At 45.2% G+C, this 21,338-nt stretch overlaps 1 protein-coding gene across 2 annotated transcripts in view; it reads left to right on the top strand.

Annotated features, from left to right (window-relative positions):
* The window catches only part of LOC142587313 (tachykinin-like peptides receptor 99D), an 837,205-nt gene that overhangs the window by 277,920 nt on the left and 537,947 nt on the right, over positions 1–21,338 (top strand). The window contains exons 1-2 of one of the 2 annotated variants that reach the window (XM_075698220.1): positions 2,719–2,804; positions 4,021–4,129. The gene's annotated coding sequence lies outside the window, so the exon portion shown is untranslated. Of the gene's footprint in view, positions 1–2,718; positions 2,805–4,020; positions 4,130–21,338 lie in introns of those variants that run through there. The other variant, XM_075698214.1, reaches the window with a different exon arrangement.

Below are 21,338 nucleotides of genomic sequence, written 5' to 3'. Positions count from 1 at the left end.
TTGCCCTGCCATCCCACAGTTGTGTCACTTTCGCTGCTCCGGTGTATTTTGGTGGTGGCCCACGAGACACGCAGGTCGTCGTATGCGACTGCATAAAAAAGAAGGCAGAGTGTCTGAATCAGTCTTTCTACAAGTTTAGCGACCGCAGAGGCGGTTCCTGCAGATGATGCAAGAACCAGTGCGATGCTCACCGCCACATCTCGGTGCCCGTTCTCGCAGTGAAGCTTGAAGCGCTTGCCTTTCTGGAAACACTCGCGCTGTCATTCACTTCCAGCGAAGATTGTGAGTATGTGTGTACGGTGTATCAGTTGGCGGTGGCAGCACCTCTGGATGCCACGAAATCAACTTCGCTGTCAGTAACCCGGTGTCCTTCGACGTGCCTGAGTAAATCGTATTCTCCCTGCAAATCAGCGGCCTGATTTGAGTCACTAGCCACCAGCGCGTGGCAGACGCCCATTGTTGAGGCTGCCCAGCACTGAGCCTGCAGTACGAGTATAGCTGCCGCCAGGGGCACAATAGCGCTGTGATGAGGCACCTGCGTTGCCCAAGAGTGGCTTGCGGGCTTCGCTCGATAATGTATTTGGACCTGAGGGCAAATTTTGTCCCAATAGTTAAGTGCTTGTCTCAGATACTGTGATGTCAGAACAGGGCTTGCGGATACGAATGACCTCCGTAAGAAAAGGGAAACACGCACGACGGCGAATGTGTAGCTGACGTGCGAAGAGTGTACGAATGAATAAATTTGTGTACGAATTGTCATAAATGAATTAATTATTTAGTATACACAATATAAATGACAAAAACAAACAATCATGGTGTGCGTGCGTGTTACCGCAGTGCAGGTGTGTCTTTCGTATTGACGTAAGGCGTTTCATATCATACAGCGCAAGCCTGAAATACGTACACAACAGACACAAATACATGCGCTTGTTGTGTCGATATGTTCCTGCTTGCATTACTGGAACACCTCACGTTGCCATACCAACAAGCCCACGTTGCAACACTCGTCGATTTCATAGCGAATTTCCTCTCCGATGTCTGAATACGAAATCCGTGTAACAGTGACTTTTGAGTGTGATTCGACAATCGCACAACTTTGCACAAATGAATGAATGAACGACTTACTGGATGAATAAAAAATTACGTTATCGAGTAGCTAACTATCTATTTAATTATTTGATTGAGTAATCTAATTAATAATCACTGAATGTTTTTTGAACTAGTACGTTCTTTGACCTAATCATTGGGAAAGAGGGGATTAAGGAAAAGATAGATTTGTGAGAAGTGCTGGCTTTCTGAGGATAGAAGCGGTGCATGACACCTGTCTCCCTCTCGAAATAGAACATTGTTTTTAAAGGGCAACTCCGGCGTTTTTTTAACCACACTAGGATATTGTCATTTTCAAGCGGCATTGGCCGTCCTTTCACCGGTAGGGTGGTTCAATCTGTTCAGAAACTCATCAATAATACTAAATAACCAATAAACGAGGTACCGAAACCCAAATGGGTAGCTGCTTCGTGTGACGTCACGATAAGTCCCTAAGGTCAGTCCCTACGCTATCGTGACGTAAACACTCAGAAAGCGTGCTAAACACGCAGTACACAAGGTGCTAATGCCGATACAGCGAAGCTGACGACGTCTTCTGACGACACGGGGAGCTTTTCCAGCTTCTTCGAACTAGACAGAGGCGATTTCAGCGACGATATGAGCACTGTAGGATCGCCACTTGCTTTTCATCCACCGCCGCGGGAGGCAGCCGACGCGCCCCAAGCTTAACGCATCGTGCTGCGGCAAGACGAAGAGAAGCACCGGTTACCACGTCTGTAAGAACGACGATTGTCGGCCGTTGTCTCGTAGAACAAGAAGACAGCTTCGTCGTTTCTGGGCGATGTGCCGGTGTAGTCTCTGTCGTCGCAAACACAGGGGGGTCAGTAAAAAAGTCATACATTCGTGGACATGAGTCGGGAACACGCAAGCAATCTTTAAAATTTGTTTTCAGGAACACTAAATGACGATGACGAGGCCGCCTTTGACGAAGATAGGTCCTCCTATCGAAACGTTGGCCAGCCTGTCTGAGGCACTTCATCCCTGTTTACAAACTTTATATTGCAGTGATATAGATTGACAGATAGTCAGATTGCAAACGAGAACTGATGTTCAAATTTTTTAAGATCATTGCATGGACGCCGACAAACGCCGAAGTTGCCCTTTAAGCATACAAACAGAATTACCCACATTTTTTGTTTTCTTTGTTTTTCTAATTATAACGCAATAAAATCAAGCAATATGTATAATTAAGTGAAGAAATATAACGGCATATAAATGTTTGATTTCTTGGTGACCTAATTGTTGAAATTGACTCTTGCACTGCGTATGTATGCGTGTGTATGTAACATGAATGCGTAACCCACCCCTCGACGACTCGTAGGAAGCGTATAGGTTGAGACAAAACGCTCGTCTCGTGGCATCCATGGCCTAAAGATATCACCGGGAAACTTTACGTAATTATTCTGTAGTACGTTCCCTGTTGAGCCGTTGAAACCGTCAGACCACTTCAACGAACGTTTCTGTGACAGGCCACGGTAGCAGCCTACACCGCTGCGTTTCTTGGTCGCACAATAGGATGAATGTACTATCTTATCTTGAGTTGGACGCACTCTTCCTGAGATAACGTTGCTTCGAGAGTTTGTTTGAGCGTTGTTTCATTCTGATTCTTGGTGCCAGCGCTTTGGACAGCGATCGCTGCGCTTCTGATCGATCTTTCACCCGTAGTCGCAGCTTCAGTGAACGTGTCCGTGGTTCCCGTAAGTCAAATTCGTTGATTTGCTGTAAATGAGAAATAAGTGATAAAGCCGCTTCGCAAAAATATCGAAGACAACGAGCGTGTGCTTGAGCTCCAAAAGACAGCGTCGCCGGCACCAGGGCCTATATGCGGTTAATATATTCCTGAGCACCTTCACTCCGCACGTGGCCTATTTATTGCTGTTCGGCGTTTGCGAGTTAGGTTTTTTTGCGCTGGTTAGCCCAACGCAAAGGCTAACTGCTTTTCAGAGTGAAACATTTTTTTTTCTTCTTTCGCCTCCTCGTAGACTACGGCCCTTTGACTCCGGGACTAAATTCACAAATGTTTTCGTTCGGAAGTTCTCTTTGTCATTGACCGGCCGGCTTTGTCAATAATAGGTCCGGCATCGCGATTGGCCGGTGTCAGCTCTTAGGAACAATTCCAGTCTAAAAACTTCTTTGTAAATACGGGCTCTAAGCTCGTATTCACACACACACACACACACACACACACACACACACACACACACACACACACACACACACACACACACACACACACACACACACACACACACACACTCCCTACTCTATAATGCTCGTAAGAGCAGATGTAAGCATTCTAAGGTTGGACATACTATTAGCGAGTGGCCGGCCAACTGCAAGCAACACTTACGAACGAAAAGCTTTGTGAATTTGGGCGCTAAATCACTTAGTTACATTCTTTGCTTTCGCTTTCGTTCTCTCTCATTTACTCATACACTTAAGGTGTCTGATTAGGAAGCTGCCGAACTAATTTTGAAGCTGCAGTGACTGTGGGAAAACTACGTTTTGTTTGAGCGCTACCCTCATTTACAAGAACTTGTCAGTCCGTGCCAAAAAGAAAAAAAAAACACGGAGACCATGATTACAACCATGTTGATTACAACATGGAGTTGTTGATTTCTGTAATAGCAAATCGTAGTGCTCTTAACTGCATTTATTAGTACCTCTAAAGCTGACATAATTATTTCCCTAGTCTACTGCTCAAACTACATTATTATTTGCTTCGAGCGAGTGTTGCTAAGGCTTATTCGCAAGTCGGTGGTATATATCGGAAAAATGTATATATTATCGATTTCGTTCGTTTTACGCAACGTGATAGGCGTAGGATCCGAGGTAACAATGTTCTATTTCTATAAACGAAAAAAATACAGAGCGATAAGCTTGGTATTTCAATTCTTCTCTCATCGCTTTCAGGCTCTGCCTGACCTGCGTTGGCCTCCCAGAGAACTTCGGCAGTGCAGCTCTACGTAAGCCACCGCACTGAAAGCGCTTTCCGAGCGCGTTTCCCACCTTCACCTCTGAGGTGAGTCAACAGCCGCAGAGTGTATGCGCTGCAAACACAAATAGGCAGAAGACAGAGACCGAAAGCCTCGCTTTCCCGGAAACAGGCGAAACAGTTGCATTCGAAAGGTGCTTTCAGCTCGGGTGTTTCCACGTTAGAAAACAAACAAACAAATGGAAGAACAAACAGCAAACAGCGCCACAGTAATGGTCGCCTGTCGAGAGAGACACTAACGCTCCTGCAAGTGCGAGGTCACATTATCATCGTTCGTTTGCTCACAGGGCGCTCGAGCGTCTGGGGCGCTCTTGTCTAACAACAACGACCTCGCGCTTGTAGCGCACAACTTGGCACAACGGTTAGAAACGCGCTCAGAAAAGCAATTTCGCCCGTTCATATGTCACCTCCATGAAAGGTATCAATATTTACGTTAGTCCCCACTTCTGCGTAAGAAATCTCAAACAAGGCATACCATACGTGTTTATCACTACACCGTCAATATTCTTACTTTTGCTTCGTCGATACGCACGAACATCCAAACATAGAGAGAAAAAAAAAAGACATGGCTGTACACACATGGCGGTTTAAGTACAGATAGCAAAGCTGAGTGTGCTGAAAAAAGAAATTAGGAAATAAGTTACCGCGACCCACTATCATTTCACGCAAAATATGCATAGGAAATGTCGGAACTTCTCAGAAAACAATAAAAAAAAATTTAACCAACATGAAATCGCTCGCAAAGGCTGTTTTCTCCACAAATCAAAACTTTTCCAACCAAGACATCAGGATGGCGGATACGATGTTGGAATCCTTTTCGGAGCTTCCACTATATAACGAGTTCATGCCAGTAAATACTACTACTACTACTACCACTACTACTACTACTGCTACTACTACTGCTACTGCTACTAGTTCTTCTTCGTCTTCTTCTTCTAGTTTAGGAAGACAGATTACCGTGTACAACATGCGGAACGGTGTACGAGAATTGGATTCCCTCGATAGTCTGCAAACAAAGCCAAAAGAGCGCCTATCCACCTTGCAAAGCGTTTTGCCTGAGCTGAAATCCGTAAGGTTGTATCAAAAGGTAGTCCGAGATCTCACAGACCTTACACAATGTTACAGAATCTACAGAATAATAGAAAGAAATACTTGCTGTTTCAAGTGCGAAATTCATGACTTTGGTCTTAGCAGCATTCAAGGGGAGCTTACTATCTTTGCACCATTTAGAAAAAGAAAACATGTCAGACTGCAGGATGCGACAGTCATCAACAGTCTGAATTTCCTTTAAAATGCTGATGCCATCGACATATAGAAGGAATGAAGAATTCTGAATAGCGGAAAGAATGTCATTAATAAAGTAAAAAAAGGAGTGGTCCTAATAGTGATCCTAGGGGGACGCCGCTAGTTGGCATGTAAACAGAAGACGTTTCGCCGTTGACGTTAACATAACATAATCTATCAAGAAGATAACTGCACCAGATGTTGACAATCGGAGAGTCAACGCCAAGGTGCGTAAGCTTGATCGGAAGCAGTGAGTGGCTGGCTATACCAAAAGCGTTGCAGGGGTCACCGTAGATGGCGTCAACTTGGCCCCTTTGAAGTACCGGCGCGAAGATCTGTCGCATGAAACTTGCGAGAGGAGTGATAGTGGAGCGCCCAGCGTAAATCCATGATGATTCCGAATCAATGTGTTCTTCACACTAAAAGACAATGTATTCTGAAGAGCAAGCTGAAGAGAAGGCGTCTGATCCGGCCCACGTGGAAGCGTCATCATCGTCGTCTTCATCGCTCTGCCAAACCTTGCGTTCAACCTGTATCGATCGCCCCGTAACTTCATATAATATATATATGCCAAGATTTCCTGGGCCGATAGCACTCGGAAAGCAGTTTAGACGGAGAGAGAAATGCCGTGCAACGCGTGATCAATGTGCGATTAGTTTTCAAACAGAAGCATTTGATGTGCATTTATTATTATGAACGTACTACAACGATTATTAAAACGCCTTGAAAAGGATAATTAGTGCTAAATAGCTATGGCACTTTGGAGCAAGCCTTTTCACCTCCACAGTGTCGAGACGACGCCGAGGAGGCTCCTCGAATGTGGCCGTAATTTGTTCATTCGCTGATAATTGCGCAATAAAATGGATCAACTGGAAATTTTCAACACTCGGATGCTTTAAAGAAACGTTGCGCACACAACAAAACTGAGCCTCAAGATACATCGAAGAAGTAAAAAAAAAAGAAGCTGAAAGAAACTGAAACTAAAGTCAACATCGTATACACTTAAATTGACGCTAAGGTCGACAACCTTTGCACACTAATGCGCAAGAACGTAGAAAAATGTACGCATGCTTCTCGCGGGTGTTGAACCACGAGAACGCCAGATTTCCTTACACTGTTGCTTTTAGCATAAGAAATTATGGAACGGTGGGTCTTATTCAGGAAGTACTGCTGGGTGTCATTGACTGATTTACCGGTGCGTACTGCAACCTCATTTGTGAACAGCCGTCACTTCTTACAGAACATTTATTATGAAATCTCTGTGGGGAGCTGTCAGCGCCTGTCAGAAGTGCTGCCTATTCCTAACCTATGAATGACGGGGGAAAAAAGCTATACGAGAAAATGTTATACGGAAAAACATTAAAAAAGCAATTGAAGAGTTTTGGTCAGTGGATGTTTACTTTTTAAAAGGCGCACGCTGGCAGTACAGCTGGCAATTCAATTTTCAGGAGTAAATGGTTGTGCCGTATTTGACCACATTTTCCGGTGCCGTCACACTTCGCGATGTAAATCCGCACTGCTTGCGCCCAAGTACGGTGAAAGTAGTGCATCTGAAGAGTGAGCGAATGTGGTCCACCGAGGAGCCCTACAGCGCTCGAAAAGCCACAGACTTAAATAATTCACTGCCGCATGGAATATTTACTGCGCTTGCTTAGTTGTTTTGTAAAGGCATAAAATGATATCCACGAGCGTTGCCGCACTGCAAGTCGGGTCGTGTTTTTCAGAAGAGTTATCTATTTGGCTACTTCGTAAAGTATGTTTGAGAACGATGACGTGCGAAGCATGGGACCAAAGGAAGAGGAAAAGCTGATGGGGAAAAGTTCAATAAAACAAAACGTTCCCCGTTGTTAATAGCGCTTGTCTCGTCCGTCTCGTCGTCCTATGGTCCCATGTTTAACGTTTCATTGTTGTCGAAAGGTCGTACGCTCATTGCGGCAACATCCTGTTATGAAAATTTGTCGACCTTCGCATGACTTTAAGGGTATGCCTACGCGAACATCAACGCGATCCGCTATGAAGGCGCTGCTGCGATACTTGAAAGACACGGGACTTTCTGACAAATTGTGACAGTACACTGTGTGGCATAGGACTGTACGGCGACACTGCGTAAGACTAGGAATGCCTTTGTGGGCTGCGTGACAGTGCCCACAGAAATAGTGCGTGTGTACGTGCATGTGTGTGCTTAGGTTTTTTTTCCTTTCTTTTTTATCCTTCTTTCTTTCTCACCTGTTGCATCCCCTTTCCCCTCCCCCAGTACAGGGTAGCCAACGGGAGATAATCTCTGGTTAACCTCCCTGTCTTTCCTTTGCCTTTCTCTCTCTTTCTCTCTCTGAACTGCCTTCATCGCCACTGCATGCGTATTTCTTGTAACCAATTACCGCGCTGCGATCGCGCTGCTGGCGCGACTTTACCGCTGGTTACGACGCAGCGAGGGAACGAGGCGGCCGATCGACGCCGGTGGAGTGAGCACGGGGCTTTTGTTTTGCTTTCAGTTGTGGACCTCTTGCAACAAAAGGAACAGTAATACTTCTTGTGTTATTATGACCAACGTTGGGTTTCTTTATTCAACATATCCAATGTTTGAACGTCTTCATGTAACGCACTATTTAATAATCGTTGTAGTAATCTTCCTCTGGCCTTTTATTCGTTCTGCGCTGCCTTGTGTTTGGTTATTTTTTATAACTAGACCATAAGAGAATCCTTTGTGAAAAGGAATAGTGAATAGGCACGAATATATCCTAAATATCACCTATCGAAACGACAGAGAGAACGAGAAATAGAAAATGCGCACCAGAACAGACTCCAGAACAGCTTCTAAACCACGAAATCAATTCCTCAAATAACTGCAACTCACCTTCCTGTACCTTTTGTCCGGCAGTTGTTGTAGTGATTTGATGTCGCGCGCCAGCCCCCAGAAAAAAGAAGAGAAAAACGCCACGGAGAAAAAAATCAAACGGAATGAACCACGCTTCGCGTCATGAGAATTCCAGCAGCAGTCTGACTAGACGTCTCGCAGACGCTTTTAATAAACCAATCACAACATCATTATACTCAAGGTAAAAAAAAACGGCCGTAATTATTACAGCAGAATATTTTAATGAATTTTACAGCTCCCTCAAAATGGAGTACTTTCTTCCTCATGCCCCCCTCCCCTACAATGCGGTTATCGCGCTCTCGTGGGCAAGTGCATTTCCGAGTTTATACTAACCACACCAACTAAACGTGTGACAGATTTTTGTGTAATAAGCGTGACACCCCTTCTTGTTTGAAAGTTCAGAGGACACAAGGATACTGTAAAAAAAAAAAAAACACTTTCAGAAGGAGAAGGTGTTCACATACACAGAGCGCGTTTGGATAGCTTATTTCACAAATGAGAAAAAAAAATTAAGCTATGTGGTGTTACGTTATCTTCTGCTCTATTGTACATTGGCTGCTGTGGAAACATCGAGGTAGACAGTAGTCCGGCATTTCATAATGTGCGGCAGCGTATGAGAAGTAAGTTCATATAATAGTAATTCAACTTGAGATAGGCCAAGCATCTTCCTGAAGAAAACAAGGGTTACATCGACTCGGCGGTGGCATAACTCAAGTTTGCAGCAGCAACGCGCAAAACGTGTTTAGCGCATGCCACCACGACATCAGCGCGTAAATGAGAACGTGCATGCGTTGCCGGTGCGAACGACGGGAGCGCGCGACGCGCCCTCGGACAGCATGCAGGGTAAACACAGAGGTTAACCTTGTTGTCGCCGCTGTCATTGCTGGGCGCCTCATCCGATTAGTGCGGCTCGATGCGCACGCAGTGCACGATCTCTGAGCGGCCGTGCCTCTCGTCAACGACACTACAGACGCGCAAGCTCGCGGAGCAAGCGAACGACCGCAAGGAAAGTGTCTGGATTGAGGCTGCAAGATAGCGTAGCTTCGCCGCTGATCACAGAGCAGCTGCTGTTTCTCGAAGACGTAAACAAACTGCGTCCGTATTGGATCCGTCACAGAAGTGCCGACTGACCTAAGTCGGCAACTGAAGTGTCAGTGCTTAAGACTGACGTAACAGAAAGATGAATGATAAAAGCTCCTAAAGGCTCTGGGAAACCCCGTCGAAAGAAGAGACTGCATAGCCGCTTCAGACAATTTACGAGTCATTGTACATTTGTCTGATTGCAGTAACGGTAAGCGGCATTTACGCGAGGAAGCCTGTGAGTCAGCTCTGTTCGCGCTAAAAGAAAAAGAAATAAGAACGACAACGCTACACACACCTTGCTACTAATGATGGAGTCAAATGAAAAATTGATGTCACGGTATAGCATTCTGTCCTTGTTGAATACGCCAAGGTTTTAACGTTCTCACATGAACAATAGACCAGCGGGCTAAATTAATTAGGGATGAAGGATATTCGTATCTTCCGGGTTCCCGCGTACAGTGGCATTCCATGGCGTGAACAAGCACACACTCTGGCCACAACGCTAGAAACTCCAGAAGAAACAGCAGAGCCGGACTACCAACTGCCGACTGAACGGAACTGCCAGCTCGAGCTAAAGGAAGCAAAATACTGCTCGTAAAGGTATAGACAAACAAAGAAACAGTGCATTCCATCCTTACGCGACGAGACGCCGTCGCACTTACAAGAGTGAGAATCGGAACAGCAATAACCACTGCTGTGACCTACCGATGCCAATAAATACAGAGTGGTCCTGCAACTGATCCGCCAAAAGGGAGAGAACAGACGAAGTGCCTCATATGCGGCCTTCAAACCCCACCAAAATTCGAGCATATTTTGTGTGAGTGCCGATTCCTTGGCGGCCAAGAGGCAGCAGGCGCTCCTGGGACTGTTTCTCCGTGGTGCAGACGACGAGGAATACAAAGAATGGTGCGCATCTAACAACAAGCTCGCCTATACGAGCCTTTTAAGTTTTATTAAGAACAACGGCCTCTATAAATGCATTTAACGCCTAGGCCCTAAGGCTATCTATTTTTTTTAGTTCGTTTTCAATAAAGGCATCCCACCACTCACTAAACACCACTGACTGGACCACCTGAACGCTCCTTATAGGGACTGTCCCCAACCTAGAGAACCTTTTTTTGTGGGCATTGCTGGTATAGAGTGGTATTTAAACAAAATTATTGGCTTCCCTGTCGGCCTAAGCTATACAACGCCGCATATAAAGAGTTTGATGGCCCAGAAAGTACTGAGCATATTATGTGCGTCTGTCCTCACCAAAGAGTACAGATTAGCCTCCCCGGAACTGCGCTGATTTGTCTTGATGGTCAGCCGCTTTCGAAAGATCCCGTTACGGGATGGATACTTCAGCGGTCGCCACAAACCAGCCATCGCTGCTCAGTGGTTGTGGCGTCCTCTTGCTGAGCACAATGTCACGAGTCCGGCTATCGGCCTCGGCCGTCACGTTACGATGTGGGCAGACTGCGAAACGCGCTCATGCTACTTGGATTTAGGTGTTTGTTATAGAACGCCGGGCAGTGGAAATTAATTCAGTCCGCAATACGGTGTCCCTCATAGGCCGCGTGTTGCTTTGAAACGTTAAACCCAATAATTTTAATTTCAACAGTCGTCAATAACACAACGCCATGAGGGGGCTCTTGTGCTTTGCAGCGTCGAATGTGGCAGCGGTGATGACAAAGATGTTACGGAGACGAACTCCGCGGCGTAACAGGGCAGATGGAAGGGCGGAACGAACCCCATTTCTAGGGATTATCTGGTGCCGTTTGTACAATAAAGTTCATCCCGATATTTGAACTGGTGTTCCAGAAAATTGTCGCGTTTGGTGCCCTATATTAAGTAAACGATACACAGATGACGGCTCAACGACGCATACTGCAGCGTAACTGAATGGATGTATATGCACGAACGGACAACTCAAGAGAGCAAATACAGTGTTCAGGTCCTAACTTATGTCACAGCAATACGTCATACGCACGTGATCCTGTTCACGTTGCTTTTTTAGTCACTTGGCAACATAAATGCGCGCAGTGTGTTATTAGTACAAATAAGACGCATAGGATGATGTGAAGTACTTGACAACGTGAAAAACCTAGGCGCCAATTAAAGCACGCTTCTTGTACACTATCCGCGGATGATCCTTGACCTCTTTGGGAAACTATCTGCACTTGCACTTTCCACCACTGAAAATCACCATGGAAGCAATAGCTATGCGCTGTTTGAAAGAGCCGGAAAAGTAGAAGCCTCACATCACAAGAAAGGAGATTCATGATCTTGGCACCGAACTGAGGCCAATGTCAATCGAATTACCTGTAGTGCGTTATTTTGGCACGCAAATGCCATCATTTTTGATGCAATAACAGCGGAATAAGTAGTAGATTTTACGCTTCACCATTAACTTTCTTTAATTTTTTTCCTTTGGTTTTTGTAACCCAGAAGATTTAATTCTTAGGGTGAAAATAATGTCTGCTTAGAATCGTCATATACTGCAACTTATGTAAGTTAACGTGCGCAGAAGGAATTTAGAATTCGCTTAAATGCATTATCAGGCACCTACTATAATACAGTTATTAGGTCTCGTTGCCGTGTGATTGGAAGTTGTTTAACCTATGTCGTAATTTTTTGCCATTGCATTCCCATAGGTTGCTTATTTTCGTCTATTTATTTTTTCCTTCTTATTTCTTGCTTTCTTGCAATGCACGCTACTCTGAACAGCAAGTTTGTGCCGTAACGCACGATGAAAAATAGAGTGATAAGTAAACGCACTTCTGTGATGAAGGCCTCAAGCGCAATGCTATACCTCCTGAGGTCTGGATACACTGTCATACATGATATCCTGAAACCTCACCAGGGTACCCAGCTTACGGTGTTAATGTTCTTCGCCTTTCTCATTATTTCTTACCATTTTTTGTTTTTATGGTAAAATTCCTGACTAGATTTCTTTCTTGCTGTGCCCGAACGAAATTGCCTTCGTTTAGCCTGCCTGCCTTTCTTTAACAGCCTTCTCTCTTGAAAGAGAAGCGGTAAGCACCAGCTAACATCATTGTTGATTATGACAGAAGGAGGCTAAAGCAAAAACCAAGAGAGTGGAGTGAAACGGCGTCCACACTATACCATTTGGTATTTTATTGCTTTTTGTTCGTGTTGCTGCTGTTCGTTCCAGGAACCTTGAGGCACGGTAGTGGTGGCTGCACGGAGCTCGAGGTCCCGCAGTGAGCCTGGCTCTTGACAAAGCTTTCTCTCCAAAGCAATGCGTTCTCAGGGCAAACTCGAAGTACGTCTTACTTGTTCGCAGTTTGACCCAGCTATCAGCGACTGTTTGTCCTCTGTCTAGTATTCTCCTCGCACTCTTGCGGATTAGATGCGATTCCAGGTATGCGCCTGATGCCACCACGCAATTTGCTAGCAAACAGATCCACTCCTGTTCTCACTTTACTGGAAAGGACGGAGAAGACGCACGGAAAGGGGGAGTCAGGGTATTTGAAGAAGGAGGAAAGAAAGTGCAATAGGTGTGTTGCTGGGCTGAAGGAAGGAATTCGCGTTGGGTTCCTTTAATATACTCGGAAGCAGGCGCATGGACGATTGCGTTGAGCCACTGCCACGCGGTGTACAGATAATTGAATCTAGCTCTGGTAACAAAAGGCCGCTGGTGCACATTCAATTTGTTGTGTATAAAAGATTCTGAGAGCAAATTGATCGGGGGCCGGAATACGGGGTGAATCTGTTTCCTTTCTCAAGCAACCAGGAAAACGAGAACACTGAACTTTGCTAGGGGGTCTTTGTTCGTTTTTCGTATTTTCTTTTTTTTTTGTTTTGTTGAGGAACAACTGCTTCACTGTATTGCGGCCTCGTTGCTTGCTTCGAAGCTCACAATAAAGATTAATCGTATTTTACTGCATTATTGCTAGATTCAGTGCTTTTAACTTTTATGCATGTTCCGCTGCAAAGAGAGGGCGATAAATAAAAGTGAACGCGTCGAATATCCAGTTTGTGTTTGAATCCTCCTTCACACATCCTCTCCCCACTCTGGTAAACCTCCCTGCCTTTCCCCTTTATTCTGTTTCTTTCTTTCTCTCTCTCTCTCAATCTCTCTCTCTCCATTAGAAGAAGCTTATGATATTGAAGCCACCATGTCAGCCTGACGTACACGGGTTTTTCATCATCAGTTTTGCCACGCAGGACGTTAGGGAAACCGGTCGATATGTGTTGAAGGCTGTTCTGTTCTTTCAGAGCTTATAACTATCCGAACGACCCAGGTCGACTTACACGATGGCGATACATATCGATTTATCCAGATATGGTTAAAGAACGACAAGATATGATTATTCCAATCCTCAAGTAGGTTAGAAATTACCTGATTGTTGATTCCCCCCAGTCTCAGGGCACAGCGGCAGCGCGAGGAGTCTATGGCTGTGTGCAGCTCCCTCGATGTGGATGAGGCATCCATCACAGATTGCGTAGCAGGCGGAAAGAAGAAAGACGTCACTGCGGATTTCCCAAACTCGTGAATGTCCTCAAACTCCTCAGCCAGAGGCATCAAAGGTTTCTCTTTCAATAAGAAAAGTACGACAAAAGTCTTCAGTGGTCTAGGTGGACTGAATGGATTGCTTACCACCCCATATTCTAGACATCAGAGTAAACACACTTAACTTTTCAGAAACAGCATTCCATTGATTCTTCCAGAGATTCTTATTGTGTCGGCAAATAGCTGCGCTGAGTCCATTAAACACCGTCTTCACAGCACGGTCTCCCTTCTTTCGCACAAGTTGCCTCTCTGCTTTTCTACGACCAACGCACGGATTACGGAGCTTTAGGTCGTGAGCCGGCAAGTGCTGGGGCAGCTTTAGAGTGGTAGTTGCTGCTGCCTTGCTTGCTATCACCTCTTGAATAAGCTCACCAGTATACTTCACAAGGTGTGCTCTGTATTCGTTCCAATTAACCACCTTGCTAATTTTATGCCCACTTTTATGAAACCAAAGAGCCCTTATGAAGATCGCGAAATGATCACTTCCCATCGGACCTATTCTTATTTACCTGTTTGTGTTTCTCTGCAGCTGGCCGCAAAGTAACTCTCTTTGCGATGTCCAGGTTAAACAGATGTTGTTGTTGCCTCATATAGTTGATCTGGTAAGTTCTTCAAAACTAGACCGTGAACTTTGTTGTCGTCTTTCTCCATTATACGTGGTGCCGGCGGCACTCGCTGAAACAGCCGCTTCAGTAGTCTTCACGCAAGTGTCTCCAAATCGCAGAAGAAACAGAAGCAAGAACAACAAATGGCTCCAACAGTCGCAAGCAGCTTACAAGAATAATAACGACATATCAATTTATCATTAGCGTTTTGAAAGGTGCAATTTTGCATAAGAAGGTTGCGACTGAGGTGGCGGCGACTATAAAACAAAGGGAAGAGAACGTTTATGGTATCCATAAGCTTGCATCTTGCATCAGCACAGGGTAGCCAGCCGGTACTTACACTGGCTAACCTCCCTGTCTTTCCTCTCCTTTGTCTCCTCCTCCTCCTCCTTGCGAGAGACAACGCTGGTCCTGTATATGATTATCTTCTGCGTCCCTTATTTACTGTGCACGGCTTTTCCATGACCTAACTTATGGTGCAAGGCCAGTATGTAAGCAGAGTATTGAAGCCATGCTGCTCAAAGATTGCATTACAGCAGGGTGTTCACCTTCACATTGCTTCCGCAGTTTCAAGCAGAGAAATTGTTGAAATAAAGAGCTCTTGGTTCAAGTAAATCTATACATCTGTGACATTGGAAGGAGACGGATGCCATACTGTGAAACGTTCGGGGCTGCAAAGTTCTCGGAATCAATAGCACTAAAGCTTCCTTTCGGCTTTAATGTGAAAGATGTGCTACGCGAAACCTGTCACAGAAATTCGGCACCCCTCTTATCTGCTAAAGCGTTTTGAAACTTTTCGCAAAGACTGCGCTTTGCAGCGCGTTATATAACCGCAAATTATGACCTTGTGAATGCGCAAGTGATGCTACCGTAGCCAAAATGGGCGGGCTTGTGTATAGTGACATGTAAGCCGTGGATATTACTGCGATAGTAGGGCATCGCATCGTGTAAACACATAATAGACTTATTAATGCATAGTGTAAACACATCGACTTCGTGCGCCAGACGGAAGTAGATCGGAATGAAGAAGTCAAGTACACGGCTGCGGCACACACTTAAGGTCGAACAGGCGAAGAAGCCCGGCGTTTGATGCTCCCCACTCACAGGTGAGGTGTGCGTGATTAACACTGTCGCGAGTTGGGTGTCGAACCGAAATATTTTCGGATTCGGTTCGGGTGCTGGTTCGAGGTTTTCGCTTCGGTTCATGTTTAGCTCCGGAGCGAAAAAAAAAGAATAAACAATCCGAGGACACTTAAGCAGTTCTGAGCTGCGTATATACGAAAGCATTAATATCCGATTTAACGCCGCTGAGCAGCCCTTCGAGTTTTGCGCAGCGAGTAATGTACCGTAACGGTACGCGCTGCCCGAGCCAGCCAGTAGCAGCAGCAGCAGCAGCAGCAGCAGCAGCAGCCTGTAGTGCTGACTCGGGCATCGCGCGCCGGTTTCCAAGAGCAAGGTTGGCCTGACGTCGCGGGGATGACCTCTCCCCTCACGCAACACCTGGCGTGCTATCGTGGCAGGAGGTGTTCCCCTCCGGCCGCTTTGCTCCGTCTGGCCGCGCTAGTGACGTGGCGTTGCCGCGAATGGGACTTTAGGTGCCGTTTCACTGCTACAGACTACAGACGTTGGTTTTTTTCGCTCAATGGACCATTTGACGCTTTAGCATATATATTAATGGTCGGAACCGGTTCGGAGCTTCCGGCACCAATTAATTGCGGTTCAAACGGGTTTGGAGAAAAAGAAACATTCGCAGGCGACATGGATTCCTGAACTGAGGAGGTCATCCGCAACAAAGGCGACCAAATTACGACTTCGTCTGCTTTGAATAAAGTTCAATCATCATCATCATCATCTAGTGCGTCGGGTTGCAAAACGCACGACGCTTTTCCAGAAACATACAAGTTATCTTGGCTGCTAGCTGCGTGAAACTACTGTAGGGTAGTTTTTTTTCTGCGTGGGCATTAACTTGAAATAAAAACTATGACGAAAATGAAGCACCATATGTAGTTTTACGTAGGGGTTGGAATTGGTACACTCAGTGGGCTTCGTAGCGTCCTGTACGGCTATGCGATTCTTTACGGCGTTGGCCCACTCCCAGATTTTCCCCTTCATTGGATTCTTGACGTTTCCCGCGCTCGTTGTCTATACAAAATCAAGTAAAATACCTATTATGATGTTAGCTACTGAAGTATTACGTATTAATTTGATTTTAATAAAAGAAGACACCTAGTTCTAAACGAACATGCAATATCATAATAAAACGGGCTGTTGGGCAAGTTGGTACATGCTCATAGTTAAAGAACACGAGCACCAAAACAAAAAAGGACGAGAAAGTCGACGGGACAGATGATCGACTCACAACTAAGTGCATTCCACAAGAGATGCGCGCAATGCACCTGTGATGGTGAGCAGGAGTGTGCGTTGTATCGAGGCGAGTTATCAAGGGAACTGAGAGGTCGAAAATAGGCGTCTTGCGCTGGAGTTTGAGGTATAGTAGCGGCGCCTGGTGGCGGCGCGCGAAACGTTCTCTGGGTAGTACCGGCTTGGATAGTATTGAGCCCTGGCTGTGGCGAAGCACGTTTCTAGTCCGAGTTTTGCGTCGATTCGCACTGTTTCTGCCCTGTTTCGAGTGCGAGAAGGCTCATCACTTCTCACAGACCACGCCGACCACGGTGCGAGCTAGCCGCAGCCTATAGTTTAACGAAAACGGACTCTCCGTGAGACGTAATGCTGGGAGCAGAAGGAATCGGCGACGCCGATCCGGAGAGACCTAGCTCAGCCTCGAGAAAGCGTCCCCGTCGTTACTGCTGCGTCGTGGGCTGCCATGAACAAGAAGGCCTAAATCCCAACATCAGTATCTACCGTTTTCCTTCAAGGCATTACGAAGCGGAGCGTCGGGCGCGCTGGATAGCTGCAGTTCGTCGCGCTGGGTAAGCGAAACTTCGCGCCATGCTGACTGCTTTGCCTGTCTTGAAGCTTGATTATCTGCGTTATAAAATTCGGTCTTTTGCACCTACAGTCCCGACGGCAGACCGACATAGCAGCAGGCATGGCTGGTGATTCACGATTCGAGAGCTAGCCACAGCGACAATTAACAATTCGACTGGTGCGAAGTGGTGAAGTGACCAGGTGTGTGCAAATGACCACAAATGGTCGGGCTGACTCGGTGACAATTCACTACCCCACTACGAGCAGCACAGGTTAGAGAGTTAAACGGGCTCATTCTTAACCTCAAGCGAGCACGTTGAGACAGCGCAGCAAGGTAGTATTATAATAATAATCTTTATTTCTCTCTTTCCACAGAATACAGAATGAGAGCGGACGTAAGGGTAAAAGCCGCATGCAGCGGCTTGAAAAAAACCCCATTACGCCCCACATGACAGTATGACGAGAAACAGCTTAATCATGACAAACGCAGAGAATACTAGAAACATTAGAGTACATTGCAAAATTTGTGAACGTACAAGGGCAAAAATACAGTAGGGATCAGTAAGAAAATATACGTACAAAATTGACAACAGCCTTAGTGCATTTGTTAACATTGAATGATGTAAGAAACAATAGCGCGACATACAAAAACAGAATGAAACACCATACATTAGTGCAGGAGCGGCAAAACACTAATTAATTTATTTTTCGATATTTCTTCCAGTGAGATGTTATTACGTTCAAGTGTGTTAAGGTAACAGGGAAGTTTATAGGCGCTCGATTGAAAACGGTACGAAGTCCGACAAAACGGTGTAGACCAAGCGGTGCAACGGCGTACATTGTACATGGGCACATGGCTTTGAAGGTTGAATAGTGTCAACATATCTGCGTTGTTAGTTCTAATAGCATTCTTGTACATAAGAATTAATCTGAAGGCATAAAGATTAGGCACTTGAATGATGTTAAACTCGGAATAATAGCTTTCTGTGTGGGCATACCATGGTATGTTAGCAATTAATCTTATCGCACGTTTCTGAGTAATAATAATCTTGGATAAATTATGCTTCGTACTTGTGCCCCAGACAGTGTGGCAATAGTTAAGTATTGGAACTGAGAAAGCGTTGTAGATTAATAGTTGTTATTAATATTAATATTAATTCTTGTTGATAGCACATACCGTTGACGACATAGCACCCCATTCACTTTATTCATTTTTGATCTTATGTTATTAATTTGGGCATCCCAATTAAGCGATTCCGAGAAGGTTACTCCCAGACATTTGATAGTACGCACGATTTCAATATAGCTGTTCCCAAACCTAAGCATAACATCTTTTACAACTTTGTTTTTCGCTCGAAATACTATGGCTTTAGTTTTGCTTGTGTTCACCTTTAGGTAATTTTCCTGCGACCACTGACGCATGTATTGCAAAAACTCATTACCTCTAGAGGATAAGTCATTTTCTCTACTACCCGTAATGAGCACCGTAAGGTCATCAGCGTAGGCAGTAAGGTTCACCGGTAGCTTAGTGTAAAATATATCATTTAAGTAAACTAAAAACAACAAAGGGCCTAAGATGCTGCCTTGCGGCAAGCCCGTTTTTATGTATTGGCCATCAGACAGAGCATCATTGTGCGCTACAATTTGTTTACGATGTTGAAGGTAAGACCGTATCAGAGAATTAGGAATCCCTCTTATACCGTAGTGGTTTAGTTTGTTTACTAACAAGTCATGACTGATTAAATCAAAGGCTTTCGAAAAGTCAATATAAATTCCGAGGACAAGGAGCTTCTCTTCAAAAGCATTTATGGTGAGTTCCTTTTGCTTGAGCAGTGCCAACTCAGTGGATCTTTTTGGTCTGAACCCGAACTGATCATTCGACAAAACGGAATGCTTATCTGAAAAAGTAGTTATTCTCGTGTGAATAATTTTTTCTATGCCCTTAGAAATTACCGGTAGAATAGAAATTGGCCTATAATTTGACAATTCAGAGGTATCGCCTCCTTTGTGTATCACGATAACTTTTGCAATCTGCATCTGCTTACGAAATACTCGACTACTGAGACAAAGGTTGAATATGTGGGTTAATATTGGGGCTAACAAATCAATTACATACTTTAGAGGTTTATTGATTGCGGCACATCGATGTTCGAGCGCTGTCATTAAAAGCTGCATCAAGCTAGCAGCGCACGAGCTCGCGCTGCAGCGCGATTCGCACGTACGTTACTGCGAGCTGATATGCATTGCATCAGTTATTTGTCAGTTGCTAAAGGGATAGATGGCCGCTACTACAGTGCAGGCATAACTACTTGTCTAGCGGCATTCAGTCAACAAAGATAGCAGGAGGCCCGCCGTTTCGCGGTATTATGCTGCTGCCGTCGCGGCGCGTACGATCGTGCGCTCGAGCAGTTCCGTACACGTCTGCTTATCGCTGCTGTGAATTCATTTATAGCAAGCATTTCCTCGCGTTTGTGCGCCTGAATCTAGCAGCGTGCAAACCTTACCTGATGTTCAACTTCGTACGCGACTCGCTTCACTTGCGATTGACACCGCGCTAAAACTTCACCGCTTATTTCTTGAACGGCGTACACGTATTCGGCGTTGCCTAATTTATTGCCTTTACGCAGCGTGCCACCCCTGAAAAAATCTTCGGCGCTCGATTTTCGCTGCAAGCCGTGATACAACAAAACCGAAAGTGGCAGGTCCATATTGTAAACGTGCTTTCCGAAGCAGACGACCGAGCTTGGTCTACCCGGTTCAGGAGAGAGGGCGCTTTTTAGCACCATTTTCGCAGCGCCCCCTGGGCAATGCAGGAGCCCCATAGTGGCCACCGACAAAAAACGCGGATGTCAACTGAGGCAAGTGTGGATACAGAGTAGGGGCATTACAAAAAGAAATAAGAATAAATGAGCAAGCGGAAGCATAGAGTTTCTGATTTTGTCCGAGGTATAGTTTAAATGTTCACTAGAGGCTAAGTTCAAATAAAAGTTATAATCGCGGATATTTATATCTTGTTCGCATTTGAAGGTGGCGCTTTTCAACCAAAGTTTCATAAGGTCGCGAATTCGGGTAGAATTACTGGCGTGGCGATTGGGGAAGCGTATGAAACATGATATTTCTGTACTGAGGTGGCTTTTGCACGACGCGCCCAGGCGGACATAATATTGAGTCCCTGCCGTGCCCATGCCTCTATCACTGAGTGGTTGGTCGCGGAAATGACAACCACTTCGTCGGCGTATGCCTGGTGTTGACACACAAGGTGCGAAGTGCAGTTTTAAAGCTCCGAGAATAATAATTAAAAATAACTAAAACCTGTCGCTGATACCTCACCTGCGCTAGAGCGGTAAATGACCGGTAAAAGAAAACCGGTAAAGGTTTTTAGGACAGTTATGAGGTCCGAGAAAGCGTAATAATGTTGGGTGTCAAACGCTGTCGAACGCGCCTTTGAACTGAAGGCGAGGTGAGTAGAGCGTGTAGATATTTATCTTTATTTGATCCAGTCTATTATGGAGCGCGTATAAGGCGAGGGGCTCACTCTTCTCATGTGTAAATCGAACTGTTTAGAATGAAGTAAATTATTAGAGCACAGAAAATAGAGTGGACTGGAGTTTAAAAGGCATTCTAAAATTTTGCCAAAAGTGAAGTTCACTGCAATAGGTCGATATGACAAGGCTAATTGGGTGGTCGGTTAGGTATTGCAATGAAAAAGATACGGTTTTTCCAGCAAATAAAAAAATAAGAGCATTAATTTCACAGAATAATTAAATACTATAACAGCAAAATACCAATTATATTAAAAATAATTTCCGGCATCCAGCCCAACTCCTGAGCAGTGCACGTGTTTCCTAATGTTCAACTGCTTCCATGGTAAACTGCACGTAGTTAGTTGGATTGTGGTCAGGTGTCAGAACCATCGCTGAGTGTGTTTATTATCGTCAGTGA

Source organism: Dermacentor variabilis, chromosome 1 (assembly GCF_050947875.1).
Source record: "Dermacentor variabilis isolate Ectoservices chromosome 1, ASM5094787v1, whole genome shotgun sequence".
In the NCBI taxonomy this organism is placed as follows: domain Eukaryota; kingdom Metazoa; phylum Arthropoda; class Arachnida; order Ixodida; family Ixodidae; genus Dermacentor; species Dermacentor variabilis.
This window is presented reverse-complemented; position numbering and strand designations above follow the sequence as displayed.